The sequence below is a fragment of the Triturus cristatus genome, chromosome 7 (assembly GCF_964204655.1).
Source record: "Triturus cristatus chromosome 7, aTriCri1.1, whole genome shotgun sequence".
Taxonomy (NCBI): domain Eukaryota; kingdom Metazoa; phylum Chordata; class Amphibia; order Caudata; family Salamandridae; genus Triturus; species Triturus cristatus.
Window position 1 is genome coordinate 786649029 of NC_140590.1, and position 22551 is coordinate 786671579.

General features: G+C 46.1%; 1 protein-coding gene across 1 annotated transcript in view; it reads left to right on the top strand.

Moving 5' to 3' along the window:
• The window catches only part of ADAM19 (ADAM metallopeptidase domain 19), a 275869-nt gene extending 254639 nt beyond the window's left edge, over nucleotides 1-21230 (top strand). The window contains exon 23 of the mRNA XM_085617602.1: nucleotides 20173-21230. The gene's annotated coding sequence lies outside the window, so the exon portion shown is untranslated. The remainder of the gene's footprint in view (nucleotides 1-20172) is intronic.
• The last annotated feature ends 1321 nt before the right edge of the window (nucleotides 21231-22551 follow it).

The following is a 22551-nucleotide window of genomic DNA, read 5'->3' on the forward strand; positions in this document are numbered from 1 at the left end:
GATCCTGCGTGTGCGCCCAAAGGGAAGACGGATGATTTTTCCCAGTTGACCCGGAGTCCCGAAGTGTCCCCGTACTCCTGTAGTGTCGTCCAAATGGATGTGAGGTCAGCCGATCTATCACGGACGTAGATCAGTAGATCGTCCGCATATAATGACACGCAGTGGGTGACGCCCGCTATGGGGATCCCCCAAGTCTCCCCCTCCCGTCGCAGCCTAATGGCCAGGGGTTCCATCGCCAGAGCGAAGAGGAGAGGAGAGAGGGGGCAGCCCTGCCTGGTCCCGCTGGTCACCGGGAACGGAGCCGACACAAGTCTGCCGATTCTCACCCTGGAGGTGAGGCTCCCATACAGCAGCTGTGTGTAGGCCAGCAGCACAGGCCCGACGCCCATACGACTCAAGACCTCGAACAGGTAAGGCCACAGCAAGGTATCGAACGCCTTTTCTAGGTCCAGGACCAAGCACGCCGCCCGGGGATACCGCCCCTTCGTCTGGTCCTGGACATGAAAGAAGCGGCGCAGATTGTGTGAGGTGTTACGTCGGGGAACAAACCCACACTGGTCTGGATGCACCAGCGTTGGGAGAATCCGACTGTATCGCTCTGCTAAAATTTTCCCGAGGATCTTGCAGTCCGTGTTCAGGAGCGTTATTGGTCGATAGGAAGCCGGGAGTAAGGGGTCTCTATGTTGCTTCAGGAAGGTCACCACGACCGACGTCCGCATCGAGTCTGGGAGCAGTTTACGAGTTACCGCCTCCTCGTATATGGAGACCAGGCGCGGCGCCAGCAGCGTCACGAACGCGTGGTAAAACTCGATCGGGAGTCCGTCCGTACCCGGCGTCTTTCCGCGGGCAAGTGCCTTAATCGCCTGTTTCACATCGACCGCGAGAATCCGTTTGTCTAGGTCCCTGCCGATGTCGGGGGGATCCCGGGCAGGGGCGACTCGCCCAGGAAGCCGGCGAGATCTCTCGAGGGCCCGACCCGTGGGGCACGGTATAGGGTCGCGTAGTACCCTTGAAAGATGCGCAAGATATCTGCCTGTGAGGATTTTAGTTGCCCGTCTGGGGCCATGAGTTCTGTGATAGGATGCGGCGTTGTCTTGTTTGGCCAACCAAGCCAGGAGAGATCCCGCCCTATTCCCCTCTCGGTGCGTTCGAGCCGCGTATGCGCGAAAATTGTATTTACGCAGATCACGCAACGTAACCGCATGGGAGGTTTTGGCCTCTGAGAGTTGTGCCACTGTGGCGTCGCCCTGATCCACCCTCTTCGAGAGTTCCATGAGCTGGGATTCCGCCCTTTGCAAGGCCTTGTCCAGCACTCTCCTTACCCCAACTACTTGCTGGATGCAGTGGCCTCTGGCGCTCACCTTAAATGCATCCCACTCCACCGAACGTGTGGACGCCGTATTGTCATTCCGGCGGAAGTGGCCCTGCATGAACTCCTCAAGTGTTTGACGGAACACCGGGTCTGTGAGGCATTCTCGAGGCATCCTCCAAGTCGGAATCGGGGGGTGAGGCGGTTTCCAGCGGAGGACCATAGTGTGCGCGTCATGGTCCGACACTATCCTGCCGAGATAGTCCGAGTCCTGTACCAAGGGCACGAGTGACGTGGAGCAGAGGAACCTGTCTAAACGGACCCTCAGATTATGCGGGATCGAATGGAAGGAGTAGAGCTTCGCAGTGGGATGGCGGGTCCTCCAGATGTCTGCCAACCCCCATTTGGCCGCCCATCTGCGGAGGTCCGCGGCTTGCTTGTGTGCAGGGGAGTGGGCCTGTGGGGGATGTGAGCGGTCCAGGTGTGGGTCCAGAGTGCAGTTGTAATCCCCTCCCAGGAGCCATGGGACTGAAGTGTGTTGTGCTAATGTTCGTGTGAGTGTGCCCCAGAATCCCTCCTGTTCCGTGTTGGGGGCATATATACTCCCTATCAGTAGTTGTTGACCCTCTAACAATCCCGTCAGCATTGCATATCGACCTTCTCTGTCTACGACTCTGTTTTGCTCTTTAAATGGCACCCCCGGTCTGATCCATACTAGGGCGCCTCTGGCGTATGCGGAGTAGGTCGTGGCGCATATTATGCCTCGCCACTTTTTCTGTAGCCGGTCCACTTCCCCTGCCGTCAGGTGTGTCTCTTGTAAGAGTGCAACTTGGGCCTTTTGTCTCTTGATGTAGGCATAAATAGAGTATCGTTTGCGTGCGGTGTGCATGCCTCGGACATTCAGCGTCAGGAACTTTATGTCTGTGTTAGGGGAGTTGTGAGGTATGATGGGGGAAGTCATATATATGCGTCCTCATTGTGTTGCAGACCCCACGGTCGTCGCTCCCAGCCCCACGCCTGCCGCCTATCGTCCGTCCGTGCACTGTGTCGTCTATGGCGGTCACCTCGCCCGCTGCAGGAATGGTAGGGAAGAGGTATGCAGGGAGGGGGGTGAACTGTAACAACGGTGGGAAACAGTCCCAATACTGGGGGCGCACCGCGCAAGGCGGTGTGCCCAAACTAGTGATCATGGTGAAACTTTAGTTCGTAGCTGTGGGGGTGGTGGTTCTGGTGGCTGCCGACTCTCGCTCTGGCGGCTGTCCGTATATTGTTAACGTCTATAGATGTCCTGCCCCGTATCGGGCTCTTTGGCGTAGTTTGTTCCATTCGATTAGCAGGGTTGTGCGTGCTCGTGTCCCGTCTGTTCTGGTCTGTGGGCTTCTTGTTAGATGAGAGTGTCTGCGGTCTGAGGGGTCACCACCGGGGGTGTCACCGAGCCCTTTCGTGACCTCGGCGTGGCACTCCTTTCGTCGTCAGAGCTGAAGATGTGGGGGCCCCGCTCGGAATCTGTTTCCCTGTCCTGTGGGCTCATAGTGGCCACCGCCTGGAGTGCCTTCCGGCGCTCCGCCATGATCTGTGCGAGGTCCGGAGAGCTGGTGGAGGTAGTGGCGGTCCGTGCACTAATCTGCGTGGAGGAAGCCCCTCGGCGTCGGCGATCCGGATGCCCGGATGTCCTCCTCGGGCGCGGGCTGGAGCTGTCCCCGGGGTGCCGTGCGTGTTGTTCCGCCCATGTCGCCGCCTCTCCTGGGTCTGTGAAGAAGTGTGTCTCGCCTCCATAGATGATCTTGAGGCGGGCCGGGAAAAGGAGCGCGTACTGCATGCCCCGCAGGCGCAGGGTGCGTTTCACTGCTTGGAAGGTGGCGCGCCGCTGTTGGACCGCCCGGGAGTAGTCCGGGAACAGCATAACCTGTTTGTCCTCTATCTGCAGTTGTCCCTGTTGCCTGGCCGCTCTGAGGATAGTGTCTCGGTCCCTATAATGAAGGAGCTTGAGTAAGAACGGGCGAGGAGGCATGCCCGGTTGCGGCCTGCGTGCCGGCACTCTGTGGGATCCTCTCCACAGAGAAGAACGCTGTGAGGGCATCCGCTGGAGTGAAGGAGGCTATCCAGTCAGTGATATATTTGATCGGGTTAGGCTCTTCGATTCCTTCCGGCAAATTCACGATGCGAATGTTACTCCATCTGGAGCGCCCTTCTAAGTCGTCAGTCTTGTCCTCTAGTGTCTTTATACGGGTTTGGAGGTCCCGGAGTGTGCTCCCATGTTGTTGCACCTGTGGTTCCAGCGTCTGGATCGTGCTTGCGCTGTGCGCGACTTTTTCTGCCAGTTTCCTGTGGTCGTCTCGGAGGAGGCCCAGGTCCGACGCCAACTCGCCGAACTTCCCCTCCATCGCCACTCTAGAGTGTTCTATGGCCGCCAGGACCTGATCTAGCTTCCTGGACGTGTGGTCGTCGGTGACGGGCTCAGTGGTATGGGGGGGCCCCCTGGGCGTTGATGCGGCCACTCGTGACGGGTGCGAGGTCGACGGCGCCCCCGCTGCCTTTTGACGACCCATGGTTGGGGATGGACCCTCCCCACGGTGGTGGGTACGCCCGTCCGCTGGTGTTCGTGCTCGGGTTGGCTCAGCAGGGCCGTTCACGTGGCAGATTGGTCACCCAGGGAGGAGTCCGCTTCTGGGTCCTGTCCCGTCGTTCCGGGCGCGATCGCACCGCCCGCGCCCCCCCTGGTCGCCGGCTTGCCAATGCAGGATGTCTGCGGTCTCCCTGTGGCCACGGGCCCGGTCCGTTCTCCGTATGGGTGTGTGCACTCCCCCGTCCCCGGTCTGAAGGGGGCGAGGACGATCCCGCCCTCCCGTCTTAGGGAGAGTCCCCCCACGGAGACTCACCGACCGGTCCCCTGCAGCTTGGCCGATCTCACTGCGTCCGCTGTGCGGGCTCTGCCCTCTCCTCGTGTTCCACGTCCAACCCGGTTCTCAGGCACGACGCGGCACGCCCGAGGGGGCCCCCACTAGGCAGTGTTCCCTGCCTCCTCACCGTTCCCTCCTCCGAGCGAGGCCAGCGACTGCACGCAGCCCGGGCCCCTCCTCGCGGTCTCCTCGATGGCCTGGCTCTGTGCTGGTCTGTGTCCACTGGTATCCGCCCAGGCGGCGATCAGGGCTCTCCGTCCCGGGGGCAGCGGCCGCGCCCCCCCCCCTCGCCGGGCAATCCGCCTCCCAGCGCCTCCGGACAGTGTACCGGGCCCCGGGCCTGGGGTCCCTCGGTGTCGTCCAGGTCGGGTCTCACCTGTGTGATGTTGCTGGCCGCCGGGTCGTCAGCAGCTTCTCGGGGGTGTAGCGCGGTGTCCGCCGCCGTCGCCCAGCCACTCGGTCTCGCTCAGCCGCGGGGGGGGAGGGGATCAGCGTTCTCCCATCACTTCGCCGCTGCATCCGCCACCATTCAGGGCTGCGCTCCAGGTCCGGTTCTGCTCTGCTGTTATGTGGCGCCAATGTGGGTGGCCGCGATCGCCGACCGGGTCAGTCTCGCCGCGGGAGCCTCCGTGGCGCCTCAGGCTCGCCGCTTCTCTCCCGGGCTGGGCGTCCGTCCGCCATCTTGTCTGCGGATCGGCTAGCGGCCGTGCGGTGTCTCCGGCATCACCACAGCCGTCCTCGCAGAGATCCAACGCCTGTCGGAGGTGCCGCTACTGTCACCGGGCACGGTCCGACACTTTACCGGGTAGGTGGAAGCCCGGGGCAGGTATAGCTGTCAGTTGCACGGGCCGTCGAGCGGGAGCCTCAAAGAGAGGAGTCCGCCATCTTGGCTGGCTCGGTCACGCCCCAAGTAAGATACATGTCTTATGATTGTTTTACACTGAAGTAGCACTGTCATACTTACCCACTTGTATGTAAGTTTAGTTCCTCTGAATCAACATTATCAGGGAATGTATCTGAACTATGGAGTACTTCCTTGCTTCTGTCTGTACTGAAGCATCTGACTTTAGATCTTGTCTGAGGAGGATACAGGGCCGGACGGGTGGAGCGGACACCGGGCGTTTCCACGGTGAGCAACCAGGATTGGGGCTGGTTTGGGGCCCCTGGGTACCGTTTTTGTTAGTGGGGGCCTGCAATATCGGCCCCCGGTAAAAAAAAAAATCGGCTGAATCCCTCCCTTACAAACAGCTCGGCCCACCGCCGCAGCCCCCCCAGGGGGGGCGGCCGAGCAGCTTGCCAGGGCCGGGTTTAGTTCCCAGTCCGGCCCCGGAAGGATAACGTAAGAAATGACTTCACAGATATTTAATATAGCATTGTGTATAGCCCAATTACACCAATGTTTGGGTCTGCCAGGCAGCCAATGAGCTGGCGAGATTTTTTAGCTCCACTCCTCCTTTCTATCACATGTTGAGTCAAAAAAGAACTGCCTTTAGCGCTCAGCTCTTTCTCGGCATTTCTTCATTATTTTTTCACATGCAGAGAGGGCCACAGTTATCACAGGTTGAGTTTCACTGCTACATTAAAAATATGAACAATTCCTCCTTTTTCTGTCTCTCTGTTTTTTCCACTTACAATTGCAGTACCAGAGACATTTTCTTCAAGTAATTTCCCTGGGCAGTTGAATCAGGGCCTAAAAATCAGCCATATTGTTTATTCATACCAGGGACAGCAACCATTATTTAAGCTATTTGGAACTTTTGGGCAGCATAGATTTTGCCAATGCGCCACATCTACAGGGTATTTATTGCTTATGCGCAAAACTTCCATATTTGCACAAACCTGTCAGCCAAAATCTTGGGGTGTGTGTAGAGAATGCTGATTTTTTATTTCAAGCGGGTACAATCTTCCACTGAAGACTCTGTCTGAAGTTCTCCACCTCCCTTATCTTCAAAGAAATTACTGAACAAAGAACCTGGAAATGGAACCATCAGTTGAAAAAGGGTGAAAACTTAGAGCTGACTCTCCTGGCCTGCTTGGAGATATGGATCTCTCAGAGCCTGGTCAGATGCAAAAACCTCGGCTGCTGCTAAAAACAGTTGACAAGCACCTCTTCATCAAGAACCAAAACAGTTGAGACCCCATCATCAATCGGCAAATCATTTCAAATGCTGTGCTTACAGCAGTCACATAATTGACAGGCTCAGGCAAAGGACTTCTGCTTCTCCCAGGCTACATCTCCATTGACGATGGGCTCACGGACAGTGAAGTAACTCATTGCAAAGACCTGTACCCTTCTCAGGGAGACCGCACCCATAGATCAGAGGGCATCAACTGAGCACTTTCAACTTTGGCTCGCTTTGGCTCTCAATACACTACTACCTGCTCAGGAATGACAGGCTCATGGAAGGCATAATACACTGTGAGGGTTCATCAAGGAATTCAGAGCACTGAAAACCGTAAAAAGGGCCCTGGACAGATGATGGATAAGTGTTATGTATAAGTGGACAGGATTTGCCTCCAGCAATACAGAAGTCAATCAATTAAAACCAATAAAACTTTATTTTGAATGTAGTCAAAAACGCTGTGAAAAGTAGAAAGAAACATTACAAAAATAATATATCAAACCAAAAAAGACAACATTAAAAAAAACTCCAACATAAAACAAGAGGTGTTTTTCGCTAAGCATTTGCAGGAATCGTAGGACAACCTTTCAAAAGGATGATTTTTGGAGAAAAAAAGTAATAAAGAGCACCTCATAAAGAATTCATAATAGTTACAAAAATGATCATATAATTCAGAGATTGACTTGACGTTTCTTCACAAGGAAAAGTATATCAGAATTCCTGTATTGTTTAAGTTAAAAACATAACTAACAATGAATCATGCCTGAATGGGATTTAAAAATGAGTGCCCTTCCCCAAGGACCAAATAAGGTTCCACATCTTCACACATCTTTGGTATCATTTGTTGTCTTATAGAGGGTTTCCTTAGTTGAACTACTTCCGTTATACTATCATATCATCAAATAATGTTTTCTTAAGTTTGAGCATACCCTTTTGACTTAGGACTTTATCCGAAGAACTTTGATAAATAGCTAAATGAACGTCATCATGAGTAAAAGAAAGTCATCTACACCGAGAAATATTAAAAACAACATCATCTGATTCATAAATAGTTTGAAAATGGGTAACCCAATCATCTGTGCTACTAAGAGCACTCAGAAATGACAGGGCACCTTTGCTAGCTCTAATTGAGTGGACTGTTTGCAAAAGAAGTTTGGAGTGCAGCAGTTTAGATGACTCAGCCAAGTGACCCCAATTGGTCTTCTTCAGTTAATGTTATAAGGAGGATTTGGAAAGGTGTTAACAAGATCATATCTCCTCAGGGATTCTAGGTTTGTTGGCTAGTGCCTTTTTCAGATGCCTGTTAGTACAAGAACAAGGAACATTAAATATTGAGTGGGAAGGTTTGGTTGTTTGCTACTAGGTTTGAGCAGAGAGATTTTAATACCTAAGCATAGATCAATAAAGAACTGAGTAATAATCTCAGCACCATCAGTGTCAGATAGACAGGTTATAATAAGAGAATAATTGAATTTCATCAAGGCACTCACTACAGTTTCAGGGGAAACAAGCTTCCAGGCTAACCTCAAACAATGATGCCGGATAGTGGGATGATAAGGGTGCACAACCGTGAAATGGTAATTATAACTACAAGACAAAAAAGTCAGAGTCAGTAGATTATGGTTACCAATGTTGGTGTCTAAAACATCACTACATAATTAGTGCCCTAGGAAGCTACGGGACATAAATATGAAGTCTATGGTGGAGGTGCACCCTTGACCAACAAATGTAGGAATATTGCTATGTTGCTCAGAATCCAGCTCACGAAAATTTAATAAACCTTTCTCTAAAATGAAGTTACTTAATATAGCCCCTCTGGAATCTGAACGACAAAGCGCAACAGTATTACATGAAAAATATACTTAAAGTGTACTTATACTTAATGTTTCTTGGGAAGCTAATGGTCACGGTGCTCAGCAAAAAATCACAAATGCACATCTACTGATTAGATTTCTATTGATTTATTCCAAATGTTAATATCTTGAAAACATAGTTTGCCACATCATAACAGTAGTGTTTCAAGAAACAATGACAGTAACTCGGTTTTGCCACATATTTTCAGCCAACACTTGTTTCGTGGCAGTAGTTGGCGCTTCGTCAGCGCCTCAAACTTATACCAGCGTGTCTCTTACTCGCATCTTTTGTTCCTAATACTATCCTGACATAAATCCAACATTTTTCAAATCTAAAATAGGTAATCGGAATCATTGCCTAAAATAATTCCAAAGTCAAAGATTTTCGTCATCCTCTGGATTCGAACCCCTTCGTTCCCATATTACTGTTATAAGGCCCGAACCATTCGGCTAACCTTAACCAAGCCTATTATGGCAAGAGCACTGTTACCATTAGCTGTCCACGAAACTTTAAGTATGTTTGATGTATCGACTTGGCTGGGCACAAGCCGAGTGAGTGGAGCTCGTGCTGGGCCACTAGAGGCTTTGCCCATATTTCAATTTAAGTATTACATACAACGTGGGCTACAAAGTTAACAATAAAACTGTTAATTTAGCATTAAAATCCTAAAGGTAGAATTGTATGAGGAAGAGAAATTGGTATTATAAAAATCAAATATTTACAAACAGTAGGTGCTCAGGCCCTTAATTGAAAGTCTTTACTATAAGTGTTTATATCATACACACTGCCCGCCCCCAAGGTAACTTAAACCAAGCTGTAAGGCCACCCTTTGCTCTACCCGAACTAGAGGGAGTAGTGGGCATAGACAAGCAAGTATAGCTATCTTTAAACACAGGAGTCAGGGCTCAGGTTACATGTAAGAGCACCACATAATTTTTCTCAATTAGGCAAACCCACTCAGAGTGCCTCAATTTCGAGTGGATGCTTGCTACATTCCAACTAACTAATTTAACTAGTAGTGAGTGCACCAGAACAGATGCTGTTATGGTGCACTTTTGTTGGTTGTTGTTCTAAGGAACTATGGACAGATTGTGAGACACTCAGTAAAGCTGGGACATTCACAAGCCCTTGTCATTCCATGTCAGATAGATTTTGCAAGGCCTGGTATGTATTTGCAAGAGTGATGTCAGTGCTAAGAGGAGGGTGGACTTGAGAATTACAATTAGGCACAGAGCTATGGAAAGGACCAGGTGGAAGATTGTAAAAATAACCAAGAGGTAGGAAAAAAAAATGGACTCCTAGGGGCAGATATACAAGCCCCTTGCGCCACTCTTGCGTCACTTTTCCCATGTTATAAGTGGTGCAAGGGGCTTGTTAATCTGCCCCCTAGTGTTCGCAGACAGTTTGCTAAACAGCAGATTGTGCACACAAATGGGGGTCCTAAAATTAATCACAACGCAGTCCCCTTCAAAGGTTTTAGGAGACATATCAAGGGACTCTTCAGAAAAAAATAGTCTGATTAAATTACACAAATTGAAGCGTGTGTACTTCCTTAATCAGTGTAAGACCTTATTCCTTAGGTGTTCAAAATCCCCAGTGACATTCTTGCCCAGAACAGCAATGTCTTCTAAAAGTGGGACATATGGCCAAGCCGAGGGAGGTAAATTTCAGGGCCCAGATTGCTGAAAAGGTGCACTTTTTACACTAGCGTTTTTAGCTACCGTACTTTGAGACAACTCATTCCGGGAGGCTCGCCTCTGGGCAGGACTGGACTTGTCCTCCAGGAGGCTGGAAGGGTGTGGGCCGGCTTTGTAGCGGTGGGGACTGGTTTTGTTACTAGGGACCGTTTTTGCAGTGGTCCTGCAATATCGGCCCCCAACAACAAAAGCAGCAAGCAATCATTTCTAAGCTTCCGGGGCCAGGCAGTGCTTCCCCAGACACTGGTCCGAGAAAATTGCCAGGGCTGCTTTGGGTTCCCAGTCCGGCCCTGCCTCTAGGGCAGTTAGACCTAGACCAGGTATCAAAGAGGTCCTGAAGTTAGTGTGTGTACATTAAGGGCGAGTAAAAGAGTGAGAGTAGAGGCCAGATTAGCCAAAGGGCGATTTCTAGAAATGCTACTAGGTGCCAAAAGGGAATTTGGAGCATCAGCAGAAGAGTTCAACTTAGAAAGATCAAGCCACTGAGTCTGCAGTTGACACTCCCCAACTTATCAACCAGAGTATTTGGAAGGACCTTCAATAAATTTGAGACTCAATAAAAAGGTCATCCAGGAACAACAACACATCCGTTGCGAGCAAGGAGTGACCCTCGTCCGTTCCAACACATTTATTTACTATAGTTATGAGCAAGCCGGAGGCATGCTGCCCCTTTTTTTTGCATTTGACTGCAGGCTCAACAAGAGGCGAAGGAGCCAGGAGGGCTGATGGGCTTGCTGTTGGTCTGGTCTCCGCCAGACACCTGCGCATCCTGTTTATCAGGAATAACAGTGCGCTTAAGAAACCAGCTCCCACCTCAAGTCACGTGCTCCTGTACACTATTTGTGATGTAGTCCACTCTAGAGCATCCTCCGGAGTCCTGCGCAGCGGTAAGAACAGCACACTTCAAAAGCACTCAGCGCCAGCTCCTTCCTCCAGTCAACTGCCCCTGTATACTATGGGCAATGTAGTCTACTCTGCAGTGTCCTCGGGTTTTACTCTGCAAACAAAGAAAACTTATTCCACTATTTCACTTTACGCAACTCTACTTTGTTATCACACTGTATGCCACTCCACTCTAACCGACTCCACACCACTCCTCTCTACACTACTCCACTGAACGCTTTTCCACTCTACGCCACGTCTATCAATAACACTCTTCTCTATTCCACTATACATAACTCCACTTTACGCCACTCCACTCTACCTAACTCCACTATATCCTATTTTACTCTCTGCCACTCCATTCCCCAGTATGCCACAACACTCTATGCAACTCCACTCTTTACTATTCCACTATACACAACTCCACTGTACTCTATGCAACTTTACACCACTCTACTGTATGTTATTCCACTCTACGCCACTCCACTCTAGCCTATTCCACTGTGTGCTATTACACTTTATGCCACTCCAGTCTATGCCACTCCACTATACGCCACGGCACTGCACCTTACCCCACACTGTGCCACTCCACGCCACTCTACTGTACGCTATTCCACTCTGCGCCACTCCTGTCTATGCCCCTCCACTGTATGTTATTCCACTGTACGCAAGTACACTCTACGTCTCTCTACTCTATTCTATTCCACTCTACTCCACTCTGTACACCACTGCACTCCATACCACTCCACTGTATGCTATTCCACTCCAATCAACGTCACTCCACTCTATGCCGCTCTACTCTATGCTATTCCCTTGTACGTAACTCCACCCTAGGCCACTCCACTCTGCGCTATTCTACTCTACTCCACTTCACTCTACCCCACTCCACTCTACGCCACTCCACACCACTCCCCTGTACGCCACTATACTCTACGCTATTCCACTTTATGCAATGCCTTTCTACGACACTCAACTCTACACTATTCCACTCTACGCCACTCTCCACTGTATGCTATTCTACTCTTTGCCACCCCGGTGTATGCCAATCTACGCTATTCTACTGTATGCCACTACACTGTACCTCACTCAACTCTATGCCACTCCACTCTACCCCACTACACTGTATGTCACTCTACTCTACAATACTTCACTCTATGCCACCCCAGTCTATGGCAATCCACTGTACGCTATTCCACTTTACGCCACTCCACTCCACTATGTGTTATTCCACTCCACTACTCACCTGTACACTATTCCCCTGTACGCCGCTACAGTCTACGCTACTCCACTCTACACTATTCCACTCTACACTATTCCACTGTACGCAACCCCACTCTACAGCACTCCACTCTATGCTATCCCACTCTGTGCCTCAATGTATGTCACTCCGCTGTATGCTATTCCAGTCTACATCACTCCACTCTACACTATTCCACTGTACACTCTATGCTATTCCACTGTACGCCTCTACACTGTACCTCACTCCACTCAACGCCACTCCACTGTAAGCTATTCCACTCTATGCCACTCCACTCTACCCCACTCCACTATGTGTTATTCCACTCCACTACTCACCTGTACACTATTCCCCTGTACGCCGCTACAGTCTACGCTACTCCACTCTACACTATTCCACTCTACACTATTACACTGTACGCAACTCCACTCTACAGCACTCCACTCTATGCTATCCCACTCTATGCCACTTCAACCTATGCCACTCCACTGTATGCTATTCCTGTCTACACCACTCCACTCTACACTATTCCACTGTACACTCTACACTATTCCACTGTACGCCACTACACTGTACCTCACTCCACTCTATGCCACTCCACTCTAAGCTTTTCCACTCTATGCCACTCCACCACAGCTCACTCTACGTCACTCCACACCACCCCACTGTATACTATTCCACTCTACGTCACTCCAGTTTACGCCACACCAGTTTACGCCACCCCACTGTATGCCACTACACTGTACTTCACTACACTCTATGCCACTCCACTCTACACCACTCTACTGTACGCTATTCCGCTGTGTCGGGCAAGGCAGAGTCAGAAGGTATTCATTCAGTGATAGGCAACTTAACGTCCAATGTCTGCAAGTGCATATGAATTATTCTTATAAACTCCACAACAAAAGACATTGACAATTGGAAAGGCAGCTAAAGTTGAACTAGCATATTTTATTTTTTCATATAGACCAAATGATATAAACCAGATCACTATGCTTAACATTAATATTCATACCGAGCGTAAATAAACGTGAATACAGATACAACAAACCAAAAGTAAAATAAAAAGATTAAAAAAACACTACACCAAAATGTAAATTTATCCCTTGGCAGATTAACTGATAAACTGCCCCATTGCACCTCTAATCCGCCGCTCCAACTGGGGATGAGATCTGAAATGCCGTACCAGCACCAAGCTCAGAGACTACCTATTATAAAGGAATTATTTGCCTGCAAACTATGCAAATGTAGAGACCCCAGCCCAGATTTGAAAGTAATTATCTGTCAGCATTAGCATCTTTAGTTAACAATGCAGCACGCCGCCATGAAGAGGAGGAAAAAGGGCCTCATCAAACCCCTGCAGGCAGCTGCTCGGCAAGATTCACACACTGCCTGTGACAGGCTGCTGCATTTGCTGAGGATAGCCTGTGTCTCTGTATCAGGACCAAGGTGGTGGGAGATGCAGGCACCTGCCACGGACATGGTTCCCTCGCAATAACACCTGCCAGAACCGGAATCCTGTTCGTTCCTGCAGCTTTCCAGCACTGATTTGCAGGGAACCAGATCAATTAAACATATCTCACGGTATACTCCTGTGGGAATTCCTCTTTATTAACGGAGTACTCTTGATATGATAATCAGGATGATCTTGGATGGGAACTTCTGTCTTGCCTACATGCAGTGGCGGCTGCTCCATTAGGGCTTTGGAGCACCGCCTCACTGCTTTCTTGCAGTGCGAGAAGCAGAAAATAAAATGGTATTTTAAATACCATTTTATTTTCTGCTTTTCGTGCTGCGAGAAAGCAGACTGCTCTGGGTATGCCTGGAGAAAATGGCCTCCCTACCTGGTGCCCAGCTGGGCGCCGCTCGGGACTCCCCACCAATCACAACGCTGCCATTGTAGCATTGTGATTGGCTGCAGGACGGGAGGGAGCATGCCTGTTCCTGATCCGGACCGGCCAAGGAGCAGAAGCTGTGTGGGACCGGGATCGGGTAAGTTTTACTTTAATTTTTAAATGTTAACACCCGCGCGGCCCCCTCACCCCCCACCCCAGAGGATTGCGAGCCACGACCCCTAGAGTCCACCTGGTAGCCACGCCGCTGCCCAGTGCATGTTCTGAGGTGCTTAGAGTAGTAATGACAAAAACTCCTAAGCAATATCAATAAAGTAAAAAAATTACACAATATCTATGACAATAAGAAGACCAAGGAAGACGGAAAAAATATGTTCAAATTTGTTACTATTTTAATAATTTCTTCTCATATTATTTAAACAAGTTATATTTATACAAAACATCTAAAAAATGAAACAATATTTAACACATTACATTTAATCAATATGTATAAATAAAAAGTTAAAATGTGGCAATATCTTTATTAACTCAACTCGCGTTTCGGCGTATACAACGCCTTCTTCAGGAAAGCCACACAATTATCTAAAAAAGAAAAAACATACTCAGATTTCATCAGTGGTTGTCCATATCTTGTTATGTATTCTCATGAAAAACATCTATTTAAACAATACATATCTTTTTAAATTATCATAAAAAGCACAATATGTATCAATAGCAATAGTCTATATACATAATCTGACGGTCTTCCTATGTATCACACATTACGATTTTATATTTAGTTACGGTGCTATATCTGAGTGCTCAAAAATGAAGTTTAATGAAAGAGGTCTATTCAATAGTAAAGGCCTGTAACATTGTATAATCCAGAAATAATAAGATAGAAAATAAGTAGCCAATCACTCACAGATCCCGTTTCAAGGTGATGAGTTCCTAGTGATTAAAACTTGCAGAGAAGACAGACTGAAGTGAAAATGGTCAGAGAAAACAGACTATATTGAAAACCATGGAAACTTTATTGTTCTGTCTGACAAAATTTCAAAGACATGTCAAACTGTTTGGTATTATAGATATCAATTACTATAATAACCTTGTATTATTTCAAAAACCTACTGGCCTGATATATATTATGTAACAATGAGTGATATATATTATAAGTTGAGAATTATGAAGATAGTAACCAAAACTTTGTCCGAGTCTCAGTTTTCCGGTCCGCTAATATCAGTCCGAATTTTGGAGCATGATGATTGCTCACACTGTTGCTGAATAGAGTACAGTTCTTATTTCTTTGTGATCTTATTGAATTATTAACATTGATTTATTAGTTTTAATTGCACATCTTACAAGCATAAATCTCGTCAGATTTCTTTCCCAAAATGAAATCATATAGATAGCTTATACAAACAGCAGCTACCATGTACATTAATGATGATTAGACCCTATCATACAGGTCTATAATAATGGTGATACATACATTCTTTTCAGCCATTTATTAGAATTAAAGACATCCACCAACTATGGAGTTGCAAGTTTTAATCACTAGGAACTCATCACCTTGAAACGGGATCTGTGAGTGATTGGCTACTTATTTTCTATCTTCTTGTTTCTGGATTCTATAATGTTACAGGCCTTTACTATTTAATAGACCTCTTTCATTAAACTTCGTTTTTGAGCACTCAGATATAGCACCGTAAATAAATATAAAATCGTAATGTTTGATACATAGGAAGACCGTCAGATTATGTATATAGATTGTTGCTATTGATACATATTGTGCTTTTTATGATAATTTAAAAAAAAGATATGTATTGTTTAAATAGATGCTTTTCATGAGAATACATAACAAGATATGGACAACCACTGATGAAATCTGAGTATGTTTTTTCTTTTTTAGATAATCGTGTGGCTTTCCTGAAGAAGGCGTTGTATACGCCGAAACGCGCGTCGAGTTAATAAAGATATTGCCACTTTTTAACTTTTTATTTATACATATTGATTAAATGTAATGTGTTAAATATTGTTTCATGTTTTAGATGTTTTGTATAAATATAATTTGTTTAAATAATATGAGAAGAAATTATTAAAATAGTAACGAATTTGAACATATTTTTTCCGTCTTCCTTGGTCTTCTTATTGTCATAGATATTGTGTAATTTGTTTACTTTATTGATATTGCCTAGGAGTTTTTGTCATTACTATTCAAGTCCCTGTCCTAGGAATTGAACTATCCATTGTTCAGGGGGTCCTTGTTTTTTCTCATCTGAGGTGCTTAGAGCCCACCTGGTAGGCACGGCGCTGCCCAGTGCATGTTCTGAGGTGCCTAGAGCACACCTGGTAGGCACACTGCAGCCCTTGGCTCCAGTGGAGTGCCCCCTGCACCGGGAGGTGGAAGACACGTGTTCCTTTCATGCTTTGATGCTCCTGCCGAACCTGTCCCTTCAGTGGTAAGTAGTGACTCACACTACAGGAAGGAGAGGAAATTGCTGCTTCCCAAAGCAGAAACAGATAGTGACGGGTACATGGGCAGAGAGACATGCACTCAGAGACATACATAGAGACGTACAGAGAGGGGGAGAGACGGAGACATACACACTGTGACATATAGACAAAGAGAAGAAGAGAGAGGGGAGAGACAGACAGAGATAGACTGACACATGCACACGGAGACATATAGACAAAGGTCCCGATTCACAGAACTAATTTAAGACAAAATCCTAAACTTACTACCATTTTGGTATTCACAGAAGGCACTTACTCATTTCGGTATTCACAGAAGTTAGGAGTCCTAACTTTAGGACTCCTAAATGCCTTCTGTGAATACAGATAGTCTTAAAGTTAGGATTTTTCTCAGTTTAGGAGTAGTAAATTTAGGACTCCTAACTTTAGGACTCCTAAATGCATTCTGTGAATACCGAAAGTCTTAAAGTTAGGATTTTTCTCAGTTTAGAAGTAGTAAAGTTAGGACTCCTAACTTTAGGACTTCTAAATGCCTTCTGTGAATACCGAAAGTCTTAAAGTTAGGATTTTTCTCAGTTTAGGAGTAGTAAAGTTAGGAGTCAGAGTGAGACAGTGACTGTAAAAAAGGTGTGCACTCCTTTAAGATATGTCTGAGCAACCCACATGAAAATCATCCAGAACAGGCTTTCATAAAGTGGTTTGCTAATCCGTTATATTACTTGACGGCCTCATCAACTTTTAATAAACCTGTCACAAACTGCTTAGACCTCTGGCAGACAGCTTGCTGTAAGTGTTAATCAGATTTTAGTGCCTGTTGTTGTGCAGGGCCTGCTCTGGTATTAATGCTAATGGGCTTTATCAAATCATGTTGCTTTAAAAATATTTATATCCAGTAGGGATGCACTGTAAGGATGTCAGCGGTAGTGTTATACTCTGTTAATGCATAATTGTCTGTGTGCAATTTAAAACATTGTTACAAAAAAGTAAATAAATGTATTACATGGCATTTCTATTCCATGATGAGAGGAAAAGTCTTTAGATAGCACCTATGTTTACTTTCCTGCTCCCATTCCTAGTTTAGCGTTTGATGGGATAGCATGGAAGAGCATTTTAGTCAGCTGAGGTTTGGCTATTGCATTTCTCTTTTTATTTTACCTTGGCTAATTAGTTTTACAGTTCCCGTTTGATGTCATTACTCGAATCCTACTAAGGTGGCACACAAAAGGATATTAAAACTGAATTTGGCAGATCCGTGGATCGATGTATCAAATCCAGAAATCTGTCTTTGACCTCATAGTTACAGTTTTGAAGCCTTTTGGGTTCAATTATTATTTCATCCTGAGGTTGATAATGAGTGTACAATTGAGTTCTATAATAATACATTTCTGCTATACATTGCAATGCAGCTTCCCACTAGCAAAGCCTATAGGTATGTATACAACATGTGACTCGGTGCGCTCCTCCGTGCTGCACGTCACGTTTCATACTACTAACCGAAAACAGCTGGGGTTTTATCATCCAATGTGCTTTGTGCTAAGGTTGCCTAATGATTCTGTGTCGGGACGCCATCAGGGTTTCGGACCTACGCTTCCATTACCTCTTCAGTACATTCTGGGATTTTCAAAGAACTACCACACCCAAAAATAATGACTTGAGGAAGATCCAGGGTGGAAATATGAAGTGCCCTCGTAACAAGGCATCACATGCTGACTCAACCCCCTGGACTTGGTTGCAAAACCTGATTTGCGTTGTTGAGAGTTTCCATGTTGTTCCAAGGTCTTGCTTGTTTACATGGTATTGCGGGTATGACAGGCTGTGTTCTCCACGTTTGCACAGTGTAATAGCAACATAAACACTGCTCTGCGCCCACACACATCTGTGCCGCACTCTATTGTGCTGTAAACTTTGGGAAACAAAATCCCAGCCTTGCCTTTAATGTTGTGTCCAGGATGGTAGTTAGCAGATCTATGTTGCACAGTGTGTCTACTGATAAGATGATAAAGCTTACAATGAGTGGAAAATTCTTTTTTTCCTAACTGTTTATATATAGTTTGAAACATATGTACAGTTTACTTGAAGGCATTTTACTGTGTTACAAATGTGTTTTGATAATACAGCCTTTTCCTCAGTTTAACACCTCCTTTACCACACGCAGCAAGATTGTCACGCATTTGTTTCCCATGGCAAAATCCTCTCACTTTGCAGTCAGAGCAAAGGTCAATATTAATCAGATGAGAAAAGCAGCAATTTGTCAGAAGACACTGCCTGACATTTCACCTCTGTGTTTGAACCCCCAGCAAATCATGCATGTGATAAGATAAAGACAAAATGTAAAGGCCTCCTTACTGCATATTCACCTGAACTCCAGCATGGTTATTTTTGCCGAACATGTATTTGCCAACACCCAAATGCTAAGGAGCCTCTTCAATCATTTTTCTCTTATGTGATTTTCCCAGTATACTATGGATTAACTTCTGTGAGGTACTCAACATTATTATCTCATTATAAAGTTCTGTGGTTATACTAAATAAGCAGCTACCTATGTCATTCTCATATGAAGTCTCTTTATTGATTTATTGACCTTCTTGCTTTCTCAAATATGCTTGAAAATGCACCAATTGCCCATTCTTTCTTCAAAATTTTCTCGTGGGAGACTCCAACCGAACACCCCTTATGACGGTATGGCTCACACGCTGCGCTCACTCGCCGCAGGGCACTCATTATGAACTTTTACTCCCCACCACTTTCAAATGTCACCAGCCCCCACTGGCTACATGTTTCAGCCATTTCACTTGCCCAAGCAATGGCCTTTTTCAGGGCTGTTATGGTGGTGGTGTCTCTGCCTAATGTCCACTTATTCAGTGCAATACATTAAAAAATGCAAATATTGAGAGACATTCTCTGACATGTTGTCGGTTGTGTTATGTAACTCTTACTATACGTGTCTTTTGCTTCAAAGTCAAGATAGGGGGCTCACCCAGTAATCCCACCATTCATCAAAGCGTAGGGAGCCACAACTAACCTACTGGTCCTGTGTCCGTCCGGCATTATAAAGGCTGCTTTTGTACCTGAACATGACTCTTCTGGCACAAAATTCTATGCCTATAAAAATTTTGAAACATTCCTCACAGTGTAGCACAAATACAAAGTGTGAAATGTTTTGAGAAATTAAAAAAATCTCCTTGGTGGCATCCTCTTCAAGAGAGCATTATTTCTTAACACAAAGCTCAGTCTAGCTATTTTTGTAGATCAGGCGTTGCATACAAAACCACGGATGCTTACGCAGATCAGCCCAAGAAACAAGCAAGTAACCCAAGTCACACCCCTTCACATAAAGTGGTGCAAAACAGGACAAAGAGATATTCGCACTGAGAAAAGGAAACCTTTCAAGCTACCTTTTATCAGCAGCAAAGTCTTTGAAAATCTGGTCAAAAGTTGTCTCAGCTCCAAGTCATCAGAGAACACGAAGAAAGCAGAGCCTTTCAAACAGTGACCATACCTCAAACCTCCAAATTAGAGTAAATTTAAGACTTGAATGAATCCAGATTTTCGGTTGACACGAATTTGAGAAGATATGATTCACGTAGGACTCTTTGGTCCATTGTACTCCAGTATTCTTAGTACAATACTATGGATTGTACACACAGTACATCCTTTTTATGTGCTATTGCAGTGAATTTTACATACCACAACCCAGTATTTCTGTGGCAATGAGGTGGAATCGGCACACTTTTGTGTAATTTTCTTATAGTCAGTCTGCATCCATCACATTATTATGCTGTTGGTGTGGGAGGCAATAGTGGTCTGCGTTACACTTTTGTCTTTTATCGAGTAGTAGCATTTTTCTTTTTTCTTCCTTTCAGAACGTCTTGCTCTTCAATAGAAGAATGCTGAGAACTTGTGGAACGTTCTCCTTGGCTGGAGCATCCCATCTTGGTATACCTGTGGGGGCAACATCCTACAAGTGAGGAGCGACTCAGCCAGGAAGATATATGCTCTGTTGTCGAGTTAGACACCGATGTCCTCTGGCCATACAAGGAGTTAACTGCTGAGTTGATTACCCGGAGCTCTTGAGGCCACTAAAAGAGGGGACCTAGTTTTCTTTTTCTTCTTACTTATGTCTTCACCATGAAGACAAACTATGGCCGGCTCTGCAAGAACAAATTTTATGATCTCCGAGTAGGAGCTGGGGACATGTACTTGAGCCGGGGACCTGAATGATCAAAAAAAGATGTCCATGTGTGGGAGAGAGAGTGTGTGTAGACCGTCTGTGTGCATATGTGTGTGCGTGTGTGTATGTTGATCTTACTCGTCACTGTTATTTAATTATCAAGTGTTCCCATATCGAGAGACAAGCAACAATTGTACCTTTAAATAATCTGCTCTTCATCCTTTCTTTTGTAAAGAAGTTTTTTTTAATCGTTTTGTGAATACATATTCCTTACCCTCAAGACAACTAACTTTACTCAGTTAAGTTTATATTGATTGTCAGGAGGAAGATTAAGACTCATTGTAATGACGTTTTTTGGTTGTAATCCACACATTACTACTTTCTTCATGTTCCTGCAGACAAATGAAAGTAATTGGAAGTACTCAAAAATAATGCTTTACTCATGAAATTCTTCTAGATTCAATCAAACATCAAACAGTGTGAGCAAAATGCATTCTAGAGCCACACTACACAAGTCTCCCAGCTTGAATGTTTAGAGCTAATGGAGTTATGTGATGGACACCAAATAACCACATAACAAAGATACACCAAGTAAGACCTTCGCAACGTTATCACAGAGGCCTTCTTTTCCTTGGCTTGAACACCTTCCGGCAATGGAACACTTGCAGATTTGCACACAGTTGGGATTGCCATCTTGATCCAAAGAAGTGATGGGCTCATATGTTCCATTTAAACCTGTGTTTTAAGCAAGACAATGTGTGCCGTATAAATCTGTATTATTCTCTGTGAAGCATTTTCTCTAGTTCCTGGTACAGACAGTGTTTTCTGGGCTGTATCCCGTGCAGGTATTGCCTTATATCACTGGTGCAGCAGCGACACCCATACTATTGCATTTCTCTTGGATAACTAACATACTCTTTTTGGTTTCGGACAAATTACACTGTAGGTGTAATGAAGTCGAACACTCAAGGTTTAACTCAAGGAGGTGGTAGAGGAATGGAAACTGACATAGCCTTGCAGAGTAAAAAACACAAATATACTCAATGTCCAGTAGGGTCTATTATTCACTTCTTTGTTACTAGAACAAAGAAAACAAATTGGTATTTGCTCATTAGTTAAGATATAAAAGAAACATACACCCCTAAAAAATGTGCCGCTGCCTTCTACAGTCCTGACATGGCCCCATCACATTCCTACAATTTTGTGTTGTAAGACCGCACCCCAAAATAACATGGGCCTATGTGGCCATGGGGTTCAGGTGTCCACTGCGGCTTTCGAGGGCTTTACTACGAAGTTTGATTTTCCTACCCAGATAATGGAGCAGAGATGCTGGCCAGAATGCAACAATGTATCAGGTTCGCTATAGGTTTCCTCCTGCCTACGTTTTTTGAGGATTTGAGCCTGTGTGACTGAGTTACCAGCAAATGAAAATAATCCAAAATTAAATTATGGTCCATTTTTTGCAATAAAGTCTCAGGGCCAGATTTATCTGGTTTTGCGCCGGCCTTGACCCACGCAAGGGGGGGGCAAGGGCGATGCAAAACCTAAGTGAGATTTATCGAGTCACGCAAGGCCACCTTGCATGGCCCTGCACGGCCTGATAAATCTAGAGTAACTTAAGGCAGTGCAAATCAATTCCTTTTGTTACTGTGCGACAGGGAGGTGTTCCAGTGGTGTTTCCAGGCTTCCACCCATGGACTTTGACACATCCCAAAATGTACCATGAATGGTAGACCTGGGAATGCATCAAAATGCTATGCCTCCTGGGGTGAGGCATAACGAAGAGACATAATTTTATTTCCCCCAATTTTCTTTCCTCTTTCTACATGTGCTGCATTCTGCAGCACACATAGAAAGGAGAAAATGCCTCTCAGGATTGGTTTTATGCAGGAAGGTACACCTTCCTGCACAAAAACAATCCTGCATGCAACTCAGGCATACTTGCAATATGACACAAGGGTGTCTGCATTGACACCAGGCAACCAAAAGTGTGACAGCACTAGGAGAGGACGGGAATGTGCTGTATACTGGGAAACACGGTGCATTTCTGTCTTTTCCCTTACACGTCATG